Here is a 13,274-nt window from a genome sequence, read left to right as displayed (position 1 = left end):
GTAGATAGGCATGACAGATTACAACGGGGGAGAAAGGTCCGCATTACGTACCCTTTCACTACTTGCAAAGATTTTCCTACGTTTATTTGCAAACAGGGAATACCTCCAAAAAGAACTAATTCCCAAACAGTCAATGTTCGGACAATCAATCAATCAATGAGGAATGAAATAGGTACGACGTGTTAAAGGCTTGCGTTACCTACCCTTCACTATCTGCAAAGGGAGAGAGAATATTCCTATTCTTCCTCGTTTGCAGGCAGAGAAGATCCTTAAGAGAACCAACTTCGAACAATTCAATGCTCGATTCAAACAATCAACAAGGGGTACTGTGAACACAAATGAACGCCGCTTATGTACATACGCATTGCTATTTTCAACAGGTTGTTCCTAATGTTTCTATTTTAGCGAGGTCAAAAAGAGATCCCATTAGTGGCCTACTGATTTTGCTCGATTCCTTTTGTTTTTTTACACGGTTTTTCGCTATCTGCAAAGACTAAACAGAGTATTTTGACTCTGTGCTTGTTTGTAAATAGAGAATGAACCAAAGAGAACAATCAATCAAATGGAGAGAGAAGCAGGCACGACGGATTACAAAGGGGGCAAAGGGATGCGTTAACTACCCTTCACTATCTGCAAAGAGAGAGTACTCCTAATAGAAATGAGGGGTGGGGGGCAGCATTCAAAGCAGATCAGTGTGCATAAACACGAAAATGTTTTTACTTACCACGTACTTGACATTCGACAGCTTATGATATTTGCTATTAAAAAACCATTGAAATTCACTGAAAAAACCATAGGTTATAGACCATATATAGTTAGGAATTAGCATTTACAAAACCTTGAAAATTCACTGAAAAAACCATAGGTTATAGACCATATATAGTTAGGAATTAGCATTTAAAAAACCTTATTTTACTCACACAAAACCATATAATTCCATATATAGTTAGTTGCACTAACTATATATCGCGCACCCGCAATCCACTGCTGATGATGTCACATATTACATCATTCATGACATGGTCAGTGACATCACTGATGACATCACTGATGACATCTCAAATGACATCACTGATGACATCTCACTTGACATCAATGATCACATCACTGATGATATCATTCATGTGATAATACAATGCATCTCCTCACACTGTAATATAACCTCCGTTACACCCAGTGTTAAATAGAGAGTATCATTTTTGAAACCATTGACACACCAATACTAGTTACTACATACGCACTCACTGATTCCTATGTCTACACACACATTCACTCATACAATCATTCATACATACAATCACTCATCTTTACAACACTATCATATGCACTCATACACCTATACAGACACTCACACTCTGCCACTCATCCATTGAGTTACTCACACACCTAGTCAGTCCTGAAAAGAATCAATCACACTTCCATTTTCTCATCTATACAGTTAAACACAGAACACCTTACATTTTTGAAACATATACTAACACATAGTTACTCTCTTATAGAATCACTGATACAAGTACACATTGATCTGCACAGAGTCACACACCTCCCAGCCAGCCATACACACACTCAGTCTCCCATACAAATACTTGTGCAACCAATCAATAACCCATATAGCTACTTATATAGCTACTGATCAACACATGCAGCAGCTTGCACAACAACAGACATACTGATGCACACTTTCAGACAGTTTAGTCACTAACCCGTGCATTCAGTAAGACGCATTTAATCACTCACTCATACAGTCAATCACGCACCTACTAAAACCTTCATTCAGACACTTATACATCCACTCATTCTTCAATATGTAAAACATATTTAAACTTTACAGAAACACATAATCACTGGATGTTGTCATCAGTGATGTCATCAGTGATGTCATCAGTGATGTCACTGACCATGTCATGAATGATGTAATATGTGACATCATCAGCAGTGGATTGCGGGTGCGCGATATATAGTTAGTGCAACTAACTATATATGGAATTTCAATGGTTTTGTGTGAGTAAAATAAGGTTTTTTAAATGCTAATTCCTAACTATATATGGTCTATAACCTATGGTTTTTTCAGTGAATATATATATATATATATACATATATATATATATATATATATATATATATATATATATATATATATATATATCGAGCGAAACTCTTCAGCTTCGTAGTTCCTTTCACAGGTTACAATGAAGTGCACGGACCACAGCAGAAGCAATTCCTTCGGTTTATTTCATTTACAGGTACAAACTAGATGGAGCAGCGATGACGCGTTTCGTCCCTAGCTTGGGACTTGATCACATGACGCCAAACCACCTATAGCATTCATTTATATAGTAAACCACTTTTTTTTCTTACATTTTTCGTTTTTTTTTCGTTTTTTGCCATTTTTTTCTCATTTGAACAACCAATGAGATCATATGTTTGCGCAAAACCCACACCTTTTAAAGTGCCAGTAACAGTGCTCGCTATTCTCCAGTGCTTTGTATCTGCCATATACATACTGAAAATCATCAATTGATCATTCCTATCAATAATAATAATAATTCCTTTTATTTAGATATAAAACATATCTTTAAAAGATTTCTCAAATCACATTGGATACAGTTTTGTGAATACAAGATAATTAAAAGAGTGGAAAAAGTACAGGTAAAAATCAATACAGGTTCTCTTAAAATACATATTCAATCTAGACAGTAAGCAATGAGGCCTTAGCAGTGTCCATTTTATCTAGATTGCGATATGCTTGCTTATAAATTTGGCCAATTTTATATTTAAGACAGTGTTGTCTGGAGACAAAGCAGCAAGAATGGCGTGCCTACATGTCTGACCTCCCAGCCTGTTCCATTCTGGCCTAAGCAGACACCAGCGTTGAGAATTGAATGAAGGACAGTTACAGAGCACATGCAGGATTGTTTCTGTAGCTAACCCGCATCCTCTACATGTTGTGTCCTCCTTCTTGCGACGCCAGGTGGGAAGGTTTTGAAGGAAGCGCCAATCTCCCATTCTTAGGGCAATCAGGCAGCGCTTTAGATAGAGTGAAAATGTCGTTGAAAGGTAGGCGGCGGGGGTTAATCGTTTGTAAGAGTTAACTACTGCCCAGGAATGACTACGTTTCGTGACAAGAACTTTATCTGAAGCCAGAGATTTCAGTTTTACACATTTTTTAATTGTATTTTTAAAGACGATCTGACTGGGGTTAAGAGCCCAAAGGTCGGCAGCTGACTGTTCCCCCTGGATTAATCTAATTGATTTCTTTCCAGACTAGAGATTCTAATGTACCTGGTTCGGACTGTCTTAGTTTATGACAAAGCTTGAGATAAGTACCAACATTAGAGGCTTCATAGTTGGTTAATCCCATCTCTAATCTGATCTGGGCCGGGGAAGCGGTACTCGGCAAATGAAGTGCCTTTTTATAGATTTTAACTGTGAGTTTATTTAGGACAGTGTTCATTTTGCCTTTAAAGGTCTCTATGTCATATGAAAGTGTAGGCCCGATCTTTGCTCTAAGGACTTCTAATAGAGGAAAAAAGGTTGGACCTGAAAGTTTCTTCGAAAGCTTAGCCAAGGATACCACTAGGGCCGTGGCTTTAGCTGCGATCGCATTACTTTGCTTTGAAAGGCTGCCCCTTGAGTCCAAATGGACACCTAAATATTTGTATGATTGGCCAATTGAAAGACTTATTTTATTAATTGACCAGCCACCACCATTGTAACGTTTCTTGCCGAATGGAACTATCAGGGTTTTTTCTATATTAATTTCTAATTGATTGCCGATCGTGTATTGCGATAGTGCATCAAGGAGCCTTTGTAACCCTACTCTAGTGAGGCTAAACAGGGCCAGGTCATCGGCATATAAAAGATTACATAATGCCATACATCCTATTTTGGGCGGATGACTGTTTACCCTGTCTAGTGTGCTTGACAGGTCGGCTATAAATAGGTTAAAGAGAAGGGGGGCCAGCACGCATCCCTGCTTGACACCACGTGAGGTCATGATTTTTCGCGAGAGATGCGAGCCGGACCCTAGCTTCACTCGAACCCATGTATCAGAATAGAGTTGGATGATTGAGTTCAGGATATTATTTGGAATTCCCCACTGGCTCAGTTTTTTCCAGAGAGCCGCCCTAGGCACTCTGTCAAATGCTGCTTTGAAATCGACAAAGCAGCAAAAGGCCATCCTGTGTGTTGATAAAGCTTTATCAATGATAGTGGAAACTGCTAGTAAATTTGTCGTGGTTCCTGAGTTGGCAACAAACCCTGTTTGATTCAGAGGAATCAGATCATGGTCCTTTACCCATTGCCTGAGGTCCTCCAAAATGAGACCTGCATAATATTTCGCCTCAATGTCCAGTAGGGCGATTAGTCTATAGTTATTCGGCATGGCTCGTGATCCAGCTTTATGAATGGGATGAATTATTGCACCCCGCCATGAGTCCGGGATTGTCGATGTCCTCAAGGTGTGGTTAAAGAGATTTAATAACATCGTGGACCAGAAGGGGATGTCCGATTTAAATAACCACTGTGGCAGGCCATTCGGGCCTGGTGCTCCATCTTGTCTCCCTTTTGTCACTGCTTTAACAACTCGGTCTTCAGTTAGTACATATGCTGGGGTAAGCCCCCGTGTTGTGTTGAAGGAAGTATTTGGTGATACGTCAGCGCCAGTGCCGTGAGCCCTGGATGATCTGGTGCAATCATGGTGATCTTGTTCCTGAAAATTATCTGTTAAGTATGATACCCATTCTGCTTCCTGGATATTTGCTGAGCCAAAGTTTGTTAAGTTCAGGTTGGTGCGGTTGACTAGGGACCAGAATTTCCTTGAGTTTTTTTGCTTGCTTTCCCACACCAATTTTACCCAATATTGATTTTCCTGAACCTGTTTCTCTCGGGAGACTGCCCTCCTAAATGCTTTTTGGGCATGGTGATATGTGGCAAAAAAGCACTGTTCCCCGGAAATTTTGAGTGCAACCTCAATGCATTGTTCCTCGCTCTCTTTAATGATTTTATGATGGTAGAAGTTGCTGCCCCTACTGATGGTGAGTGGTTTGATCTCTGCGCGGTCGATGGGTATGAGCTGATCAGGTGAAGGCACAACTGCGACCATTTCCATATCGGATTGACATCTTCATCAAGGCTACCTGTTGTAAAAACCTTGCTTGCTTTTAAAACACTGTGACTGTTGGATTCACTCCATTTGAGGCGCTTTAGGTTTTCAGAGTGAATTCCCTTGTAGGTTATAGGAGCCGTTTTGTGGAATTCTGGGTTTGTGATGAAGGTGATGACCTGAGGTCTGTGATCGCTTTCAGACCGTGGGTGGATGCAAAAACTGTTCAAATTAAACAGTAATTCTGAATTACAGATAGTAAAATCTAAATAAGACTTTTTTCTTCCGTTCCACCAGGTCCAGTTTGGAGGTGAGTCACTGGTTGACCTTCCATTCACTACCAGGTAGCCTGCATTGTAGAATCTCATCACAGAGAGCTCACATAATATATTTGGGGCTTGCATCAGAGGTTTAGATTGAGTCATAGCCTCAATGATGTTAGTCAGGTTGGGCCCTTCCATGTCTGCTGCATTTCCTTGAAAAAGATTTGTATTGAAATCTCCCGTAACGATACGGTCCGAGTTGGGATATTCGGTGGCGATGTCATTCATGATTTCACAGAGTCGGGCCAGATGGTCTTTTTTTGTTCGGGTACTGGGGTTAATATACACGTTTACGAGGAATAGCAGACGCTGCCTCCTCCAAGGGTTAATTTTAACCCCTAGTAGCCAGTCTTCTTCGAAATGAAATTGATTAAATGCACCTTTTAAGTTATTTGAGATATATGTGGACAGACCGCCTTTGGGATGGCCAAATCGGCAGTCCCTGAGTGCTGATTTACGAAATTCCATGTATCCTTCTATGGGCCGGCCCTCTGTCGCCCAGGTTTCCTGTAGGGCAATTGCTGCATGTTTGCACAAGAAGGCCATGGTGTCTTCGTTTGAAGTTTTTTGATGGAGACCGCTAATGTTCCATGAACACAGTGAGAAGGTCGACCGCCCTTGCTTATTGTCTCTTTTGTGCTGAGTGTCCGCCGCTGAGAGTTTTTTTTAGAGGGATTGTGTGTTTCTACGAGTGTATCACCCATAGGCGGTCAGTTTGAGTGTTTTGAGGACAAGATTGATCATTCCTATCATGTATCAATATACGTCAAGGCATATATTTAATTTAGAGGCAATGATTAAAACATGAACCCTTATTGTTTGGCCAATTATGGTAAAAATATCCAAGCATAAATGCTTAGGCACATGCGACACTCTTTGCACCATTGATAGTTTTGCATGTGCCTGATCACAGTTCAATCCACCTATTCAAATGTAAAGATAAATAAATATGTTTTAATATCTTAAATAAATAAATAAATAGATCAATGGATAAAAGACACAAAATATAACCATATAAATATGATAAAATTGTATAAAGGTCTAAATACATAGGTACTTAAAGGACTGAATAAGAATCCAACAAATACTGGATACCTCCTGCAACTCTTTGTGACAATTCATGGTTTGGAATTATAATTGAGACCCCACCATTACTCTATTTCTGTGACTCTACTGAGTATCTGCTTTGTCTAATTTGGCTTACTTAATTTGCTTCTATCATTCCTCAAATTTATTGATGGTAAAATTAAAGCCCCTAATGGTATCAAATGGCAATACTTAAAATACAACTGGATTGGACTTCACAGGATAAGTGTATGTGCCCACATCTATAAAAACTTTTTAGTTTTTTAAACAAGAGTAAAAAAGTGCAAATGTATGTAATAAAAATCTAAGATGGTTAAAAGAAAAAATTATTAAGGGAACTACTAGGAAGCTGCTGTGTTAAAAAATATATGTATATATACACATAGAATCTTATCTAAACAGTACTGAGAGGATGTAGCCTTACGGCTAGAGCAGTCGACCTTGAAGCTAGGGTCTTTAGGATTGCCGTCATGGTGTTCATGGAAATGCCTGGCCACCGGGTATGCCTGATCATGGTTTTTAATGGCTCTGATGTGTTGGAGTACCCTCTTGTGACCTGGTAAGATGGTACTACCTATGTATCTCAGTCCACAAGGGCACTCCAACACATAGACAACATGATCAGTTTTACAATTAAGTACTTTTGTAATTTCCCTATTTAGCCCTCCAAATGGTGTTGAAAATTCAGTTGTGTTTACTCCATGCTGACAGGCTTTACACACCTTGCACTTGTAGAATCCCTTCCTTTGGCCAAGCCAAGATCCCTTAGTTTGTGGTCCACCTGGGTCATTATCAACGAGGGCATCTTTCATTGATGCACCCCTCCTGTATGTTATCATTGGGTTTTTGGGAACAGTCAAGCCTATGATTGGATCTTGTTTGACAAAATGGCAATTTCTTTTGATAATTTTTCTCACCGCTAGATGTTCCTTGTTATAGTCCAAAATAAATCTGAACATGTTGGGGGTTTGATCTTGGGTACCCTGGGCCTTGTGCGCCCCAAGGAGCTGATTTCTATCAATCAAGTTACATTTGTTTAGGGCCTTGTTAAGACATTGGTTGCTATAACCGCGTTCCTTAAATCTTGCAATGCAATCACCCTGCGCTACTTGTAGTGTTTCTTTGTTACTGCAAATTCTTTTTATGCACAGGAGCTCGCCATAGGGGATGCTCTGCACCAGGTGATTAGGGTGGGTACTACTGGCGTGCAAGATGGCATTGCCTGCCGTAGGTTTCCTATGTAGTCTGGTTTCTAACTTCCCCTGGTCAATGTAAATTTCCACATCCAAGAATGTAACCATGGAGCGACTCATGGTGGCAGTGAAATTTCGATTTAAATTATTCTGATTCAGTGATTCAATAAAATCACTTGCATCACTCTCACTGCCATCTCAAACCAGAAAAAGGTCATCTATGTACCTCCACCAATTTTTAACATGTCTGTTGAGTGTGTCCGAGTGTTTTGCCTGCTCCTCCCACCAGCCCATGTGTAAACACGCGTAGCTGGGGGAGAAGCTGGCCCCCATGGCCACACCTCTCAACTGTTGGTACATCATATCCTGGAAAATGTATTGTTGTTAAGACATAGTTCAACCCTGCTAACCAGCATTCCGCTATGTTCCTCATATTGTGGCCCTTTCCTTGCTAGATAGTATTTCAAGGCCCGTAACCCATCACTATGCTTAATAGACGTGTATAAAGATGTTACATCCAAGGCAATCAATAAATATTCATTGTTCCATAAAAAGTCTTTCATCTAAGACAAGAAGTCTCCCATGTCTATATATATCTATATATATATCTATATATATATATCTATATATATATCTATATATATATATATCTATATATATATATATCTATATATATATATAGATATATATATATATAGATATATATATATATCCACTACAATCGGTGAAAAAGAGACCAGGGCCTGCTTCGTCACGGCGGGCCACAAACAGTTGTCCTTTCAATCGATAAACAACACACTGAGGCCCATAATAGCTCCTTAGTGAGATTTTATTTGGAAAAATCCACCCAACGCGTTTCGCAGCGTCCGCTAAATAAATATATTTATAAATAACTTTTTAGGGAACATTTCATGAAGATTGGTCAAACTACGCCAAAGTTATAGACAAGTCAAAAAAAGCTTTTCCTATGGAAACTGCGTCCTAACTATAACTACCTACTGGCAACCGCTAGTAGGTAAAATATATATAAAAATGTATATATAAAATAAAATATATATATAAAAAGAAGCTGAGAACTCTGGGTAGTTCCCAAGTTTAGGTGGTGAGCACCCTACAGCACCAGTGACATTCTGCTAACCTCAAATGTCTGCTTTTCTGTCAAAGTTGTTAAGCATAGTATTAGCACAGTGCCATCCATGCCGAGATAGAAAAGGACCAAGTCTTTTGTCATTTCTACAGCAAATTCTTTAAGCATAGTATTAGCACAGTGCCATCCACGCCAAGCTGTAAAATGACAAATTCCTTCTACCACTCCAGGCACAGAAATTACAGCTTTGGATTGGTTAAATGCCATCCAAACCAACCTGAAATGAAAGGAAACAACCACTGACACATGTTTTACTATCCTTTTAGCTCTTCACAGAGGTTTAACTTTGTCCAGACACAAGGTTGCTCCCAGTATAAGTCAAAACAATACCCTTTCTATGCCTGTCATTCACAATTGTGTCCTGATGATTACCTGATAAATTGAGGAGGATCGAAACGTCATCAACAATCATTTGGTAGAAAAGATACTATGACAGGGAGGCAGGAAATTCCAAACAGCTCTAGGGTGGGGGGGACCTCCATGATGTTCTCCTACTTCAAAGCTAGCATCAGGTATAAATATTGGACCGTGAAAACACACTGGAAGAGACAAGGGACTAAGACTTCTCTGACTCCCTCTCTATAAATTTAAACTCACTCAACAAAGAAGTACTAAAAAGAATACCCTATCCTTTCAAGTCCAAGATAGGCTGGAGCTACAGGTCATGTAGTTATCCACATGGGAAAGGTAAATATCAGATTTTACTCAGACCCAGCACAAACAAAGGGAAGACAACTAATGTCTTAATACTGCCCTCACACACTTTGCAGTGTCATGCTTCATCATAGGGCCGCATCATACCCCCAGGTGCAGACCAACACTCTGGATGGAGCGCAATATATTTTTTGATGAAGAACAGTGGTGAGGGTAGACAAAGAAAGGAAAACGTGTTAGAACACACAGAAGACATGCACAAAAACGTGATACAACTCAAAACAAAAAGAAGGGAGGTCTAATCCCCTCTAAAACGGGACCAAACAGCACAGTATATTTACTTAAAACAACCTAAGGGTCAACATAAATTCTTTTATTCTGTCTGTAAACCCCTGGTAGGATTAAAATACATTTTAGGGGGGTAACGGCCCATATAGCCCCACTGCAAATACCAACATGTTTCTGCCAATATTATGCCCCCACATGGGTCGCGCTGGCATTCATCATGGTGTTGGTCCATAATTGATGGTCATCACCCAACTCGGGTGTTTTACCTTAGTATATATGGTCTGTAGGTAATATCCAATTCTTTTGGTACTCTGCAGGATTTCTGAGAGAGAACAAACTCACGAGTGCTGATCAATGCATCGTCTATATGGGTTCTTGCAACTCTCCGCAACCCGGATTTAAAGTAGTTTGTTCAGCAGACCTAACTTGGCCCCTGTATCCGGCCCACAGTCCAGGTTGGTGGGCCTGAATTTGTAGCTTTGTCTCAGTCTGGCACCACCAGATAAGCACAGTTGGCGCTTTGTGCCTTTAGGCACTATTTGCACTTACATTTTTAACATTGCATATCTCCAGGTCTACTAATTGGATTTCTGTTGTTTTCCTCTCAAATCATTTATTACATTGTATTCTATTTCTCTAAATTGGTCTGGGATTTTTCTTGTATTCTGTTTTCACTTTGGATCACTGACACATCATCGATGTCATAAATGTCGATGTAGCAAAATATCGATTAAAAAATATAGAATACCAAAATATCGACTTCCTATCTCCAAACAGGTAAGTACAACAATATTGAATCCAAAATATCAATGTAAAAAATATAGTTAGTCAAAATATCGAATTTTTAAAATATCTTAAAAGTAATGTAAAAGTAATGAAATAATAAATATAATTAACTTAAACATACTTAAAATACTTAAATAACCTTAAAATTAATAAATAATTAATTTAAGTTAAAAATAAATAAACATACAATTACATTTTTTAACACATATATATATATATATATATATATACCATAATATTAATAAAAAATATATTATATTTTTACCATAGGATAGCAGGAGAGTAACATTTACTATTACCACTCCAGTAAATACAACAGTAGAGAAAGCGTTGGATAGCGTAGGGGTAAAAATTACTATTCCCACTCCAGAGAGTGCAACAGTAGAAAAAGCGTTAGATAGCGGGAGGTTAAAAATTACTATTCCCACTCCAGAGAGTGCAACAGTGGGGAAATCGTTGGATAGCGGGAGAGTTAAAATTACTATTCCCACTCCAAAGAGTGCAACAGTAGGGAAAGCGTTGGATAACGTAGGGGTAAAAATTACTATTCCCGCTCCAGAAAGTGCAACAGTAGGGAAAGCGTTGGATAGCGGGAGGGTAAAATGACCATTCCCACTCCAGAGAGTGCAACAGTAGGAAAAGTGTTGGATAGGCGACTGATCTAGGTGGTGGCAGCACTCTGAGATATCGCTGGGGAAAGACGGGCAGACTGCGAGAGTTCCTCTTCTGCCCACTCGCTCTCTGCAGCACTGTTTTACTAGCGCACTTCTTAATATTACCCTGATTTTACATTCAATTGAATACAAATTGTGATGTATGCTTTTTTATAAATTGTACTGTTTTTAAATCCTTTGTGCTGTTTCCCGGTTCCCCTGCGCCCCGTTCCACCGCGGCTTACCTGTGCCGATTGTTGTGGAGGGCCAGGTCGGGCGGCGCCATCTTTAGTGAGTCCCGTTACCCGGCTGGTCGGGAGTTAGCGGTCCAGCTCGGGGAGGGGCTTGGGCGATAAATAGATCCTGATTCCCTGAATTCTCGCGACTGATCTAGGTGGTGGCAGCACTCTGAGATATCGCTGGGGAAAGACGGGCAGACTGCGAGAGTTCCTCTTCTGCCCACTCGCTCTCTGCAGCACTGTTTTACTAGCGCACTTCTTAATATTACCCTGATTTTACATTCAATTGAATACAAATTGTGATGTATGCTTTTTTATAAATTGTACTGTTTTTAAATCCTTTGTGCTGTTTCCCGGTTCCCCTGCGCCCCGTTCCACCGCGGCTTACCTGTGCCGATTGTTGTGGAGGGCCAGGTCGGGCGGTGCCATCTTTAGTGAGTCCCGGTACCCGGCTGGTCGGGAGTTAGCGGTCCAGCTCGGGGAGGGGCTTGGGCGATAAATAGATCCTGATTCCCTGAATTCTCGCGACTGATCTAGGTGGTGGCAGCACTCTGAGATATCGCTGGGGAAAGACGGGCAGACTGCGAGAGTTCCTCTTCTGCCCACTCGCTCTCTGCAGCACTGTTTTACTAGCGCACTTCTTAATATTACCCTGATTTTACATTCAATTGAATACAAATTGTGATGTATGCTTTTTTATAAATTGTACTGTTTTTAAATCCTTTGTGCTGTTTCCCGGTTCCCCTGCGCCCCGTTCCACCACGGCGTACCTGTGCCGATTGTTGTGGAGGGCCAGGTCGGGCGGCGCCATCTTTAGTGAGTCCCGGTACCCGGCTGGTCGGGAGTTAGCGGTCCAGCTCGGGGAGGGGCTTGGGCGATAAATAATGATTTCCCATAGAGCGTGCAGCGGTCGCGCGCAGCGGTCGCGCCGTCTGCGCGCCAAAGGAGCGCCAAAGGAGGGCCCGTCTGTGCCCGTCCGTGCCTCGGACGGGCCCAGGGCCAGCCACTTTGCCCCTCCTTTTGATGGACGAGCCAGGCCCCACAGGATTAAGTACTCTCGAGGTGAGCTAATGCTGTTGGGCCCCCATGCTAATATTGGGAGTTGCCAGCGGTTTGGACGGGAGTGTGCTATGACTATATGCTCTAGTTGTGGCTTTGTCTTCCAGCCCTCCCTACCCCCGCGTACTGATAATGATAGAGCCCACTCAATTATCAGGGCCGGCCTGATCAATGCTCGATCTATGTCGAAACATGCAGCCGACATCTTTGACACGCTGGTGGATGGGCAGTTTGAGCTTCTTTTTATCACTGAGACATGGCTCAATGATTCATGTGGCCCGACCATCGAACTTGCCGTCCCCAGAGGTTTCAAGGTTGTAAGAGCTGACAGACCTTTAGGAAGAGGGGGTGGGGTAGCGGTGATTTTTAAGGAACAATGGTGCCTTTCTATTGAGCAATCAGCGACAGGGGTGGATGGTGAAACTCTTCATTTTTCTCTCACTATCAGCCCCCATTTCACTCTAGGAGGATCTCTGATCTACAGACCTCCAGGTCACTCTAGCCGTTTTATAGAAACTTTGGAGGAATGTATAGTACCACGGGCCCTGAATTTTCCTAAATTCCTTCTGGTCGGCGATTTCAATATCCACGTAGATGATATTGATTCCGTGGAAACGCGCCGACTGGGGGAAGTTTTTGACATGGCACAGCTTAAGCAATGGGTGACGTCCCCAACTCACGCTGGAGGCAATGTTTTGGACTTAGTGTGCTCTAATTTCCCTATTAAGGTATCAGGCGTAGA

The sequence above is a fragment of the Lissotriton helveticus genome, chromosome 1_2 (genome assembly GCF_964261635.1).
Source record: "Lissotriton helveticus chromosome 1_2, aLisHel1.1, whole genome shotgun sequence".
Taxonomy (NCBI): Eukaryota; Metazoa; Chordata; class Amphibia; order Caudata; family Salamandridae; genus Lissotriton; species Lissotriton helveticus.
Note: the sequence above shows the minus strand (reverse complement) of the source record.